At 42.4% G+C, this 15,152-nt stretch overlaps 1 protein-coding gene across 1 annotated transcript in view; it reads right to left on the bottom strand.

Moving 5' to 3' along the window:
• The window catches only part of LOC143883601 (cytochrome P450 89A2-like), a 40,162-nt gene extending 25,897 nt beyond the window's left edge, over positions 1–14,265 (bottom strand). Inside the window, exon 1 of the transcript XR_013252438.1 lies at positions 14,182–14,265. The gene's annotated coding sequence lies outside the window, so the exon portion shown is untranslated. The remainder of the gene's footprint in view (positions 1–14,181) is intronic.
• Positions 14,266–15,152: the final 887 nt, after the last annotated feature.

Here is a 15,152-nt window from a genome sequence, read left to right on the forward strand (position 1 = left end):
ACACTGCTCTGTATCGACAGCTTTCGAAGCGTTGAGGGTGGAAAAGGAATGTTGCAAGAGAAGTTTGATCTCTATTCCTACCCCGAAGTTTGAAAATCATGGCAAGACCGGATTCCGTTCGGGATCTCTCGAAAAGAAAATGGACCTGGAGGAAGGATGCGAAGTACCACGGAAAACGGCAAGGTCATGTCCAAAACCTATCGCCAAAGAAATCAATGGCCTGAGGAAAGACACTCTGCGGATTGAAGATTGGAGAAAGAGGGTGGCCTCAGGCAGAGGGTCTGAAGAAAGGGCGGATAGGAAAACTACTGGGAGAAGGGTGGGGAGTACTGAGAAGAGGAACGACAAGAAAAATGAAATGGGACTTTCGGAGGGTGGGAATGTGAAATTTCTGCCTGGTGATTGGATTTGCAGGGGATGCGAATATCATAATTTCAAAAGAAGTGAATGCAGAAATTGTGGTGAAAAAACCAGGAAGGAAGGAAAGCTCCTGTAACGACATCAACAGAAAAGTAAGAAGTAACATGGTCTGGCCGGAAGAAGGAATCACACGGACCTTGGAGGAGGGAGACGATAGAACCGTAGAAATTACCAGGGAAGAAGTTCAAAAAAGAATCAAACTGTTAGAACTTTCCTTATCGGGCGCTTAAAAAGACAAGAATGGGATCTTAACACAATATGGGATTGGGCAAGAGACTTTTGGGGATTACCACAACTACCAGAACCTTTCATTATAAGCAAAAAAGAAATTTTGCTCGGTTTTCAAAATGAAGAACAAGCCAATTTGGTTTTTGACAGGGAGGCAAGCGCTTTTGGCGAATGCTTACTATTATCCATTTACCCATGGAATCCATCATTCAAAACTGGGGCTAAAGCTATATGGATACAGTTCTTTGGGATTCCAATGCATGCATGGGCGCACTCTACCGTCAACGCACTGGGTAGTCTCTTTGGGACGGTAATGGAGATACAAATGACGGGGGAACACACTAAGAATCTCGAATATGCGAAAGCGAAGGTATTTACTTCTGAGTGGGCATTCCTGCGCTCGGTAGTGAGATTAAAGGTGGAAAACAGATACTACTCGATCGGGGTAGCCAGCGAGTTCAGATTAGATACGAGACTGCGGCAACGGAGTATACTAGACCGAAGGAGAGTTATCCCTTCGTTCATGTGATGATGCCACGAACCCTGAACGAACATTTTTTTCGGTAAAAGATTTACCAGTCAAACAACGTCAACCAGCCGGAAATATCGTGCCACAGCAGATAAGGGCAAAACCGTCAAATTTGCAAAATATTAAAATGATGGAAAGTTATCGGACGCATCCTATTGGCTAGCAGAGAAAAAGAGGAAGGACGCATCCTATTGGCTAGCAGTGAAAAAGAGGATAGGCAAAGACGTGATAGACAATCACACTGGTCCATTTGATGGCGCGATCTGGGACACTCATTTGAACGAAGGGAAAGGGCAGGAAAGAATCCGGGCTGATGGTTCACAATTCGAAGGCATTATTCACAAGAAGGATGAGGAAACTTCCGGAACAAGCAAGGCTGCCCCGAACCACACCGTGGTGGAACACGTGTCTAACCAAGATTTAACCATGGTTAATGAATGGAAGGCTAGGGGGAACATATGTCAATCTAACGGATGGGGAACCGATATATCTTTGGATAAAAGGAATAGACCTGCCATCTGCAAAGCATCGGAACAGATGGTTTCTATTCCTGATGCATCGACCGTCTAATATGCAGGACTACACCTGGCATGGCAAAAAAACAAAAAGAAAGAAGTGAAAAATGGTTGCAACGCTGTCGAACCGATGGCGAGGCATCAACAGATGGCAAAAGATCCTTTAGATCGGAAGGAATCAAGTCGTTGACATGATGACAGTTGTATTTTGAATGGGGGGGAAAAGGAAGCAAAAGAGGATGTATGTTAAGGGAAGAAATAACAATGGACCTTTCACAATGCCACGAAGGAGGTTTGTGGTCCGTCGCTCTCCTAGATACCGTGGGGAGAAGAATCGGAGATGGTCTGCCATTCATTATCCACTGTATCTCCGACAGTTCAATGATGTGATTGATCAACTCATACGGAGGGCGGTTGAGGCGGATCGTCATCACTACCCTTCCAAAATCAAAACGCGAGACGCCGATTTTGAAGTATATGAAAAGGAGGTTCTATAGGAATACCTTGCCCTTAAATGGAAAAAGTTTTGTTCCAACAATACTAACAAAGGCGATACAAGGGAAGATTTGGCGGAGGCAAATGTCGATCTCAGCTCGGGTGGGGCCTCTTACTCGGAGGAATCCAATAGATCAAATTGGGGTGAACAACAAAAAACCGTGCCAAATCATGAAACGGTGGAAAATGGTGGTCCGGAGGCTATCTCAGGCAAAGACAATTCGATATCGGAAGAGGATACTTTGGACAAGGAGCTGCGGCATAGGATTGAGTCCCATTTACTATGCGATGATGGGGACACTGAAAGAAATCAATGGTCCTTTTCGGAAGGAGGGGATAATAGTATGGATACGTCTAAAACAATTGAAGAACTTCCGGCGGAGGAGAAAGGAAAAACAGAGGTCGTTCTCGAGAACAATATGGAATATGAAGGGGAGGATCATACGAAGGTGGAGTTAGTAGCAATGGAGGGTATGGGAAAGGACCTGGGGATTCAGTATGAGGAGGATAGAGAGTAGACTACAAGCATGATTGAGAAGGTTGTCAAGAGAGATAGAACAACTTCCACTGCCACGAAAGGAAGGGGCAGAGGGAGGAGGGAATTGCGCCGGCTTCGCTGAGCTAGACTGCTGGGAGGGTTTTACTTCAGTTTTTTTTCAATGAAGTTAATATTCTGGAATATTAGGGGGTTGGGGTCGAATCGTAAACGAATGGCCGTGATGGACTTGTGCCGTTCAAGGAAACCAAATGTTTTGACCATTGTGGAATCTAAAACGATGGGGGTAACTAATGCACTCATTAACGGGTTATGGGGAAGGAGGGATAGACGGTGGTTGGCGAAAGACGCTCGGGGCACTGCGGGGGGAATAATTGTAATATGGAAGGAAAGTTGTTACACAATGGAGGAGAATCAAATCGGAGAACACAGTGTATCCATCGTTTTCAATCACAGGACAACAAACACCAGGGGTACGTTAACTGTCATTTATGGACAGGCGAGGGCAAGGGAAAGAAGATCAATGTGGACGGAGCTGAGAGATATCTGCGAGAACTGGACGGGCCCGTGGATAATTGGAGGTGATTTCAACACAATTCGGTTTCCTGAAGAAAAATCTCCCATTCGAAGAATCACGACTAGCATGCGGAATCTTTCAAATTTTATACTGGATTTCGAATTATCTGATCTTCCACTTGAAGGCGGTAGATTCACGTGGTCAAACAAAAGGGATAGATTGGTATTGAACAGATTGGATGGTGTATTAATTACAAGCGAGTGGGCTGATCTATGTCCGTTAATCTGCCAGCGGGCTTTGCCAAGACCGATATCAGATCATAACCCCGTTATGCTGCTGATGTCTGATTCTTCCGGTGGGCCAAGGCCGTTTAAGTTTGATAATGGCATGGTGCGAAGAGAAGGAATTTAACTTGGCGGTGGATAAATGGTGGGAGGAAATGCAAGTAGAGGGATAGAATGGTTTTGTTCTTTGTCGGAAGTTGAAGTTGCTAAAAATACAGATCCGAGAGAGGGTAAAGAATGTGAAGATCTCAAAGGAGGCAAGGAAAGGGGTACTGTTGGCAAAATTTGGGGAAAAGGAGGAGAAAGAAGTGGAGGGACCTCTAGAAGTGGGCGATCAGCAAATAAGGGTTGATACAATAACTGAATACGAGGAAATTATTAGACATGAGGAGATAAGCTGGAGACAGAAATCGTGTGCTACGTGGTTGAAGGAAGGGGATGGCAATACCAGATTCTTCCACAGCATAGCTAATGCAAGGCGACAAATTAATCACATCAGTTGCCTTCGGGTGAATGATATGCTGATTGAAGATCATTCGTTGATTACGGAGAATATTGTGGCTCATTATCAGAATCTGTATACTCATGAGTATTCATGGAGGCCTAAAATTGATGGGATACAATTCAAATCAATATCGGCTCACAAAAGGATTGGGCTTCAACGTGACTTCACATTGGATGAAGTTGAGGAGGCACTTAAATCAATGAAGAAGGATAAGGCTCCGGGGCCGGACGGTTTCCCTATGGCATTCTACCATCGTTACTGGGATTTAATCAAAAATGAGGTGATGAGCTTTTTCATAGAATTTCACGAAAGGGGGGTCGTCATTAACAAAGAAGCTAATACCACATTCATCACTCTAATTCCGAAGGTTGAGGGAGCTGTGCAGAGCTCAAAGATTTTAGACCCATTAGCCTCATTCACAGTATGTACAAGCTCTTGGCCAAGGTACTCGCGTGTAGATTATCTCTTGTGATGGATGACATTATATCTAGATAACAGCGCCCTGTTATCTAGATATAATGTCACCCATCACAAGAGATAATCTACGCGCGAGTACCTTGGACCACCGCCAAATACTTGATGGGGTTCTAATTGCCAATGAGGTCATGGATACAACAAGGGAAGGAAAGGCCGGCATTATACTTCGGGTGGATTTGGAGAAGGCTTATGACCATGTTGACTGGCATTTCCTGGACTATATCATGAAGAAGATGGGATTTGGGGAGCGGGGGAGGCGCTGGATGCTGGCATGTATATTGTCAGCGTCTTTCTCTATATTAGTTAACGGAACCCCAACCGGATACTTTGAAAGTACCCGTGGACTGCGGCAGGGTGACCAGTTAACCCCCTATTTGTTTATCATGTCTGCTGAAGCATTAAGCCTCCTTATCTCGAAAGCTGAGCAAATGAGCTTATTAACTGGACTTAGACCTTGCCGGAATTTGGATACGATTTCACATCTTCAGTATGCAGACGATACTATTATTTTGCTTGAAGATTCTACGAACCAATTGCGCAATGTGAAGCGTATCTTCTGGTGGTTCGAATTTTTTCTGGCCTAAAGATCAATTTCGCAAAATGTGCGCTGGCGGGTATTAACATGGATGATGATCGGGTAGCGGAACTCGCGGCTATCATGGGTTGTTTGAATGTAAAACTACCAATCAAATTTCTTGGGCTACCTTTGGGTTATGGTATACCAAAAGGTTCGTTATGGGATCCCGTAATCGAACGTCTTGAACAAAAACTAGGTACTTGGAAGAAGCAGTATTTATCATTCGGTGGACGCATCACTCTTATCAAGGCCGCCCTATCCAATATGCCGGTTTATTTTACGCCGTTTAAAATTCCGGCTAAAGTTGGAGAAAACTCAGAGGGACTTCTTATGGGACGGTAGGGAGGAAGGAAAGAAAATGAAACACTTGTTGAAATGGGAAAAAGTATGCAATGCGCAGCCTTCCGGTGGGCTTGCTATTGGAAATATCAGACTTCGTAACAGAGCCTTACTAGGAAATGATTATGGCGATTCGGGGTGGAGAAGGGCACTCTATGGCATAATCTAATTAGGGACAAGTATGGCTGCGGGTGGGGAGAGTGGGAATGCTACGGACCAGCTTCCGACAAGGGATCAGGGGTGTGGCGCTCCATCTATACTGCCCGTTAATCCTTCATGCCCTATATTAGATTCAAAGTGGGAATTGGTGATCAGGTGAGATTTTGGTCTGATTTATGGATTGGTGATAGTACTGTAGAGGTCACCTATCCGGATTTATTCAGAATCTCTTGCAATCCCAATGCTATGATATCAGATTATGTAGTACCCAGACACGGCTTCGGAAATATCGTGTGGGATATTAGACTACGCCAGGATCTCAAGGATACGGAGATCATCAATTTTGGAAGGATGATGGAGTCTCTATCTAAATGCTATCTCTCTCCGCATAAACCGGACAAATAGATTTGGATGCCTGATACGGAAGGCCGCTTTACGGTACGGTCTTTTTTCAGAAAACTGAACGAAAATGGGGGTGAATGTTCTCTGTGGGCCCGGGTGTGGAAGCCATTTATTCCACCAAGAATCGCGGCTTTCGCATCTACAATTGCTCATCTCGATGCATTAACACTTGCGAACGGTTGAAGCGAAAGGGGATCAGTATGGCGAGCCGCTGTGTCCTGTGTAATAGTAAGGAGGAGACCTTAGATCATCTCTTGCTTCATTGTTCTTATGTTCATCCCATATGGATGTCTCTTATCAGATCTTTTGGATTGGATTGGGTATCTCAGCGCAGAATATCTTCGACCATTGGGCATTGGGGTAACGCTTATGTTGGATGCATTGGACAACATATGTGGTCAGCTGTGCCTTATGCTATTGTGTAGTATGTTTGGCAAGAATGCAACAATCGCATTTTTCAGGGAAAAGCGAGGTCTTGGCCACATATCTCCCTTGATATAAAAATTGCGATAATCGGGTGGATCAATGCAAAAAAGGGCCTCCCATATTCTATGGGAACTATCTTGCGAAACTGGAATTCGGTGATTAGAGAAAGGAAAACATCCATTATGGTCACTCCTCAATGGGATCCACCACCTGATGGTTGGCTCAAATTAAACTTCAACGGGAGTTCGACAGATAACCCCGGAAAAGCTAGCCTCGGAGGGATTATTCGGGATGCAGAAGGAAGAACCATAATGACCTATTCCGGTCCGGTTGGGGATTGTGATGCCAATGAAGCGGAGGGAAGAGCGCTTTTATTTGGTTTACAGTGGTATGAAAAAACAACCTCGGTCCATTGATTGTAGAAGGTGACTCTGCGAACGTGATTGCCTGGGCTTCCGGCCATTGTAGTGGCCCCTGGAGGCTATATCTGACGCTCGACGCCATCAGGGATCTAATTCGATCCCTTCGTCCGCAGCTTCAGCATAGGAGGAGATTAGCAAACTCATCGGCTGACACTTTGGCTAAAGAAGGCGTCAATTTGGGGGAAATAAGCATTGTAATGGGTGTGCCTTTAAGTTCTCTGTAATTTAATGTTTTGTTTTGGGATCACAGATGTCCCTTCTCTTTTGTGGGACTGCTTGTCCCCCTTCTAAATTTTAACTCATCTAATAAAAGTTGGTTGTTACCTTTCAAAAAAAAAAAGGGTTATGGAAGGTACGAACCAAAAAAAGAGAAAACTCATCTCTACCCTCCTGGATCTCTTGGAGTCCTTCAATATGGATGGGGGCTGCAATTCCTCGGACGAAGACAGAAGACTTGATCAAACCGGAAAACGGAAAATGGTGAAGGAAGAAGGGTTAGAAGTTGAGGAAACAATGTTCTTCAAAAAACATGGCCATTCCAAGCGATCAAGGCACCAATAATCTGCCTCACGAGGTGAAATCGCACAAGCCTATTTGGAGCATCAATGGAAAAAACTCTAAGAGGAAGCAAAGGGCAAGGAAGATGAAATCACGGCCCTTACTGGCAAAAGATCAATGGATGAGGTATGTATCCCTCTCCACGAACTCCCTCACTTCAAAAAAGCCATGGCTGAAGAAAAAAAGGCTTTGGAAGTGGAGTCGGACTCGGGAGAGGAAGAGTGGGAGACTGTGGTCAGCCATAAGACTGCTCAATCCAGAGACTCCATGGATGCAGACCTTAGTGGGAAGATCAAGAGTTGTATGAGAAAGGCCGAACAGGGAGTGGAGAACTAGAGTGTGGAAATATTGAATGAGGAAAAGCAAGCTTTTCAGGAAGAATTCGCAAAAATGGCGAAAATGGGCAAGAATCTGGGAATTGGATTTGAGGAAAATGTGTCGAAGACAAAGGAGATGCTTCTAGAAATTGAGAAGCGGGAAGTAATGGAAAAGGGAAGACATCGGCCAAGGGGAGCAGGGAGCTAAAGGCTCTCAAGAAATGAGGGGTTTTTTACTTCTCTGTTGTAAATGCCTTTTAGGGATTTTTGATGTTTCTGCTCTTGGAGTTTTCATGTCTTTTTAAAGAATGGTGTAGATTTTTCTTGTGTTTCTTGAAAGTTGAATATGAATGTCGTTAATGGTCTGGAGATGGAACCTTTGCCCTCATATTGGAGAGGCGGACGCTAAATGAGATTATTTGAGTGTGCTTGAGGCACATTGGGTCCTTCTGCTCGAGGATTTTTTCTCTGTTTAATCTCTTCTTTACCTAGGGCTGAAGGATACATGAAATGTTTTGTTTAAGAAATGTCTTTTCGTGCTTCTGGATAAAGCCACCAATTGACTAGTGGTGGTTTTGACAAAAGGTGGATAAGTACATTCTCTGTGTGGATTCTGTATGCTCTTTGAGCTTATGAATATGTTCAGATGTTTATATGGGAGATTGGAAGTACTGTGGTTTGTTTCTGTGGAGGGTTATGATGGTGGTTATGTAGTGAGAGTGAGACAGACTCCTCATTTTCTCTCCTCAACAGAAACAAAAGTTAGAGAACATCAGAACAAATAGGCTTCAAAGTTGAAACCCTAACCCCTTCTCTCCGACCATCTCCGACCGTCCGGTCCATTGCCGGTGTCCGACGGCCTTCTACAGTTCTAACTTCATCCAGGTGTCTCTCTCTCTACCCCTCTCTGTCTCTCTCATTTGTTTTAATTTTATTTTGATTTTAACAGGGTTAGGCTTAGGGGTAATGATCCTAACCCTAACTCTATGTCTCTATCACTAGATTTTTGGGGTAGGGTTTGAACTTTGGGGTTGGGTAATCCCTGTTAGGGTTTCGATTTTTTGTTGTGTTTGTGTTGTTCCTATTCCTTTTGAAGCATGGGTTACTCAACCTTATTCCAAAATTTCTTGTATTCATGCAGTAGGGAATGAGATATATTTAACCCTTGAAGCTTAATTTGTTGGTTTTTTATATTTTTGGCCCAAGATGTATGATCATGGATCTTCATTCTATGTAAACCGAGTGGGACTACTTGTCCCCAATGTAAATTTCATAGTATGAATATATATATATATAGAGAGAGAGAGAGAGGAAAACGTTGGTGCGCTGAAGCTCACCGATTTTTTGGTGCACTTAAGTGGTTATAACGCCTCCTATTGGTTCCTGTATGTGGGACCCAAACATTTAAACAAATGGGAGGCGTTATAACCACTTAAGCGCACCAACACTTTTCTCATATATATATCATCTTTCAAAAAAAAGGGATTTGCTAAGCTCCATCGCAAAAGGCTTATATATATATATATATATATATATATATATATATATATATATATATATATATATATATCATCTTTCAAAAAAAAGGGATTTGCTAAGCTCCATCGCAAAAGGCTTTTCGAGGTTGGTCTGTTGCACGTCAGACCAGCCACCTCGTGAATGTAGACAAAAGTTGTTGTCTTCATTAACGAGGTGGCTGGTCTGATGTGCGACAGACCAGCAGCGAAAACCCATTTGCGATGGACGCTAGCAATTCCCCAAAAAAAAATATGATTACTCAATACTTTGTACAGCTTTACACTAAGGAGAGAGTGAGATTACTAGTTTCTCCTCGTTGCTTGAACTCCTTTATTCTGCCTATTGTTCCCTTAGCTTGGCGGACTCTAGAATTTGGATACCCAACCCTAAAGGAACTTTCTCTGTGCGATTATTTTTTTACAGGTGAAATTCATCGAATAGGGAAAAATCAAGACAAGCATATATTTGGAAATCGAGCATCTCCCCCCCTGCCTAGAGTAGTGGCGTTTGCTTGGACTTTGGCAATTCAAGGAAATTAATCCATGCGACCGCTTGCAGAGGAGAAAATTCCATCTTACAAGTTGGTGCTTTTTATGCAGAAAGGAAGAATCATTGGATCATATTATGGTACTTTGCCTATTCACATATAGGTTGTGGGAAGTAGTCATTAAGAGTTTTGGATTGATGTGGGTGCTCCAAAAGAAAATTGAAACATTTTGCCCTGTTGGAGTGTAGGACAAGTTATTTGGAGGATCTGTTGGTCACTGCAAATATGATGCGGATTGTAGGACCAATAGACAAGGACAAGTTATTTGGAGGATCTGTACATAATATGATGTGGATTGTAGGCTCAATAAGAGGCATATTTGCCCATTAGGATTTCTAGGGATTTATTTACATATTATTTAGCGAGTAGATGCTGTCACCTCCCTCAGGATGGGTCTAACTGAACTTTGACGGGAGCTCCATAGGTAACCCAGGTAAGGCTAGGATTGGGGGATTGATAAGGGGTGAAAGGGAAGTTACCATCATGTCCTACTCAGGACCGGTAGGAGAGTGTGATGCTAAAGGGGCAGAAGTAAGAGCCCTTCTTTTTGGCCTACGATGGGCTTTTGAACATAATTTGAGGCATATAATTGTGGAAGGGGACTCAGCTAATGCAATTAGTTGGGCTTCGAATGCTTCAACGGGTACTTGGCGGGTTCAAGGGCTAATTGCTGAAATCTTAGACCTTATAAGAATTTTGGAACCCATGATTGAACATAGAAGAAGATCGGCTAATGAGGCAGCGGACATCTTAGGGAGACCATGTTGGTCACTGCTTCTTATTTAACTAAGTTGGCAAACTCTGTAATTGTTTAAATTTCTGCATCTGTACTTGGCATGGGACATCTTGTCCCCTCCTTGATTATTAATGAAATTGTCAATTTTCAAAAAACAATTACATATTATTTAGTTTCCAGGATTTTATTTCCATGTTATTTAGTTTCTAGGATTTTATTTCCATGTTTCTTTTAGTTTTAGGGCTTCTATTTATTTCCATGGGATTTTACTTCCATTGCCTATAAATAGGCCTCATGTATTGAGGATGTTAAGTTTTAGATGAGTAATTGATTGATTGAGGTTTCTCCCCTCTAATTCTTATTCTACTTTTAGTTCTCTCCTCTCCTTCTCTTCTTCCCCTATTCTTCTTCTATTCTTCTATTCTTCTTCTCTTTTCTCCTCTTTCCTCTACTTCTCTTTCCCGGTTCTACATCACAATAATTTGGCACATCTGGAAGGAATGAAACAACCGGATGTTCGAAGTAAAAGAGTTGAGGGGGAAATCCTTGTAGATACAAAGATTGGCCTTCTCATGCGGGGAAGAAATGATAAAAGTTCGCCCAGTTACCATGTGGGAAAGATGCACAAAAATTGGAAAGCAGTAATGAATGAGAAGAAAATGAAGATAATAGTTCAACCCAAGTGCAGTTACAATGTGCGAGAGATAAATCAGAAATTAGAAAGAGTTAATGAATGAGAAGAAAATGAAGATAAAAGCTCAACCAAGTGGTCGCCTCCCCCTCAAGGCTGGTTGAAGCTGAACTTTGACGGGAGCACGAAAGGCAATCCGGGACGGGCCAGAATAGGCGGCATACTACGGGATCCTAGTAGTAAAATATAGATGTCGTTTTCAGGTCCAGCTGGTATTTGCGACACAAATGAGGAGGAAGCAGGAACATTACTTTGTGGGTTAAGATTGTATGCAAAAGCGAATCTTGGTCCGCTACTCGTAGGAGACTTGTCATTCAAAAAAATTGCAGGAGACTCTTCCAACGTTTTGGTGTGGACAAGAAATGAAACTAAAGGACCTTGGAAGATTTGCTAATATAATCACTGAAATTCAGGACAGTATTCAAAAGTGGTCAACTCCAACACGAGCAGATCTGCAAATGATCAAGGAGGGGTGGAAAAGGCAGGGGTGGAGATCATTACTTCACTCCATACCCAATGAGAAAAATAGATTGCATTGCTAGAATGCAGTTTCTGCTGATGTCTGGGTTGTTTCAGCCTGTGATATGGCTGAAATATTTTGTCATTAAGTCATTTCCGTTCGAAAAAAAAAGTATATTGTCATAAGAATGATAGTGTTTCAAAGGGAAGAATTGTGGTGGTCCTATTCAACAAGGTTCTAATGAAGAATTTCTTCCTGTAGTCGACGAAAGGCCAGTACCGGGCACAAATGCATCGCTATACATCTAGCGGAGCTGCATCTAACTGGGCTGGTTTATTTGTCTACACCTTTAGATGGGAAACAAGATTGAACGGGTGAAGATTGAACAAGTGGTCCATGACGAAGGCATAAGATGACCCCAGATTCACATGGATGTACTGATGTAGGCTGCACAGTCACTCTATCAGCATTTCTTCTGTAGAGCGGCAGCGGGAGAATTTTACTTATTTTTTGTTGTAATTTTTATAGCTTGATAGGTTGCGGCTTGTTTTCTGAAAGGGCCACTCTGGTTTTCAACGGGGTTGTATTAGATTTCGGATGGACTAGTTCAAGGGACACCTTGTCCCATGGACTACCTCTGTTGTTTCTAAGATTAAATTACTTAATAAAATTGCTACCATTCAAAAAAAAAAAGCTAAAACCCAAACAATAATAATTCGCCATTAATGAGAAAAGAAAGCCCTCTTAAGTTTCTGTATGAAACAATCATTTCTCCTCTTTTTTTATGGCTTAATTGTAGAAAACAAGATGCAGTTTGCAAGGCTAGCAGAGATCCCTCAAGAAAATAGCAGGATGCAGTTTGCAAGACTAAGAGAGATTCCATCGAACATGAAGAAGAATTAGTCAGATTTTCTTCGAGCTTCACAGGATCCCTCAAGCAATCAATCCACTCTAAAATCCTCTGTTTCGTAAAACCCAATCGGAGCCTAGATTGCCCAATTAAAAGCCTTGCCACTCGCATCCAATCCTATCGCCAACACAATCATTTTAAAAAGAAAATTCCATTTTGAGACCCAAAATATAATCATTTTGAGACCCGAAAGATAAGTAGAGAACAGAATCCACAGGGTGGAGATTCAACCATTTGACGGCTATTCTAGGAGGGCCTGCCTTACGTCGGATCCCTTTGGATGAAGGTTTGCTGCATTTTCTCCACATCCCCCCTCGCTACCCAAGACCTTAAAGGGACTTTCATTTCTTTCACTAGCATAACGAAGACATATTTTCGGCCACATGTCTGCGGAAAGTTATTTCCGAGGTTATTTCTCTAAGTTCTTGTAGTCTCGTTTTCTGTTCACGTTTTCTCCCGTGTTCCCTTTTTCTATTTGAGAACATGTTGAGCAAAGGGTGAGAGACCGGAAAAGTTTTCCTTGGAGAGAAGTCGATGCAATAGAGGAGATTCAGGACACTCTGGAGGATCACGACATTGAGATTCAACGTGTTTGGAGATTGGCAATTCAGATGCAGAGTCACTGGCTCAATTAGGCATAGACAGAGGCGATAATGTTATTTGGAGGATTTAACCAGTTAATGACCCCAACCAGTAGTAGGATGCGTCTGAGGAAAATAAAGGGGCAGATTTATCACATCCCTAATGAAATTTGGTGTTGCCTGGTGCAAATTTTACCAGGTGGGCTATTCACTAAATAATACTACCGTGAAACAACAGTTTAGTGATGCCTGATATACATGACCTGCAGGTGCTCCGGTAGCTGAAATTCGTAAAATCGTACTTCTCGCAAGTCCTATTGGTTGTAAATTAAAGAAGGTTTGACATGGCAGTTATTTGGTTTTACAGTTTACACTTGGCTGGAGGCAAAGCATATCAATGTAGCATGAAAAAGGGTCTCATGGGGACCTTTCTATCCAATAACAAGCTTTTGTGGAAGTTATAGCATTTCATAAGTAGCTTTTGCAGAAATACACACCAATGTTTCAAAATGAGGATGCGGGTCAAAACGAGGCCAAAGCAAATCCTACTCTAGAGAGCCGAAAGAGTTTTGATTGACTTTGTAGGGCAAAATGAGGACTCAAACAAGAACGCGACAAAGGTAAAAAGGAGTCGACTCAGGCGAGTTAACGATAACGCGGGGAAGTTGACACACATATGAAAGAGAAGCTATAGACACAAGTTCTGGGCATATATGACTAGGAGTAGTATGTGTCGGAACTAGGAACTAGGAACGTTCTAAAATAGGCAGATTCAATGGAGCAGTCAAATCTTGCAAAACCAAGTCCCCTGAAAACTATGACCTGAACGGGGAAATCTTGCAAAACCATATGTCCCCTGAAAACTATGACCGGAATGCAAGAGCAAAATTGCCCTTTCTGTCCCTTCGAATGTTTCAAAGTGGCAATCCAGAGCGGAAAGAATTTAGAACAGGGCACTTTCTTTCAAATATATGATCAGAAATTATTACTTGCATAACAATGACATATTTGAACTCAGCATTACTTCTACCAGAGAATAAAACAAAAAAGTGTACCAAGTTCAGAGACATGCCTTCACAGAAGTGTCATTCTGAGCTGGCGGTCTCCAGACTACATACGTTCCAAAATGTACTCAGTAAATGCGGCAGACCTGCAACACAAAAAGAATGAGATACATTAAAGGAATCAATGTTTTTCTGGCAGAACCATATCAGAGTCCAGCGCATGTGCTCCTGAGTGATCAAATGATAATTCAAAACCCAAGAGTAAACCTGTTAGTTTAAAAAATGTCTGCTACTTACGGTATTCAACAGTGAATTTTTCATGAAATCCATTCCTTGGTCTTCCTGAAGAGAAAGAGCAATAATAGAAATTTTTCTTTTCCTGGACAACATTTACCAGATCTGTTCACTAAATTATAGTACCGAAAAAAAAAGTTAATTTGAAGCAAAGGGGGACATCAGAAGACCACCATCCCCACATTAATGAAAAGGCACAAAAGGTTTCTCCATGAAGATAGGAAATGTTGGATATCATATATGATAGTCTCATACTCCCACATTTAGATTCATCTACATACTTCCAGGCTGCAGTTGAGTAAAGTTGTCAAACTCTACGAGTCGTATGAGCCTGACCTTAGAAGCACGAAGCGGGTGCAGGGGTGGGGGCGGGGGCGAAGAAGCGTGAGGGTCTAAGTTAGGGAGCGCCATGGGAGCGTGTATGTAATATTTTCTTTATATATCTTTCAAGATTCAAGTATATCAAAAAATAATAGTTTCTAACCATTTTCATATGTATCATTCAAATTTTAAGTACAAAAAGCAGTAATTTCTAACCATCTTCATTTTTCGTGCACTCGTTCCTCGTGCCTTTTGAAGATCCACAAGCCTTTGTGCTTGCTCCAATGAAGTATTTGAAGAGTTTGAGGAGTTTGATGCAAGAAAGTTGGTAATGGTGGGACGTATAGGGTAATTGAAGCAAGCTGGGAGCGGAAGCAGGCTTAGAGCATCATGAGAGAGGTTCCTGTCTCTTTGGGTCGCACTC

Source organism: Tasmannia lanceolata, unplaced genomic scaffold (assembly GCF_043159265.1).
Source record: "Tasmannia lanceolata isolate RefF3 unplaced genomic scaffold, GAP_Taslan_0.1 ptg000008l, whole genome shotgun sequence".
NCBI classification, from domain to species: Eukaryota; Viridiplantae; Streptophyta; class Magnoliopsida; order Canellales; family Winteraceae; genus Tasmannia; species Tasmannia lanceolata.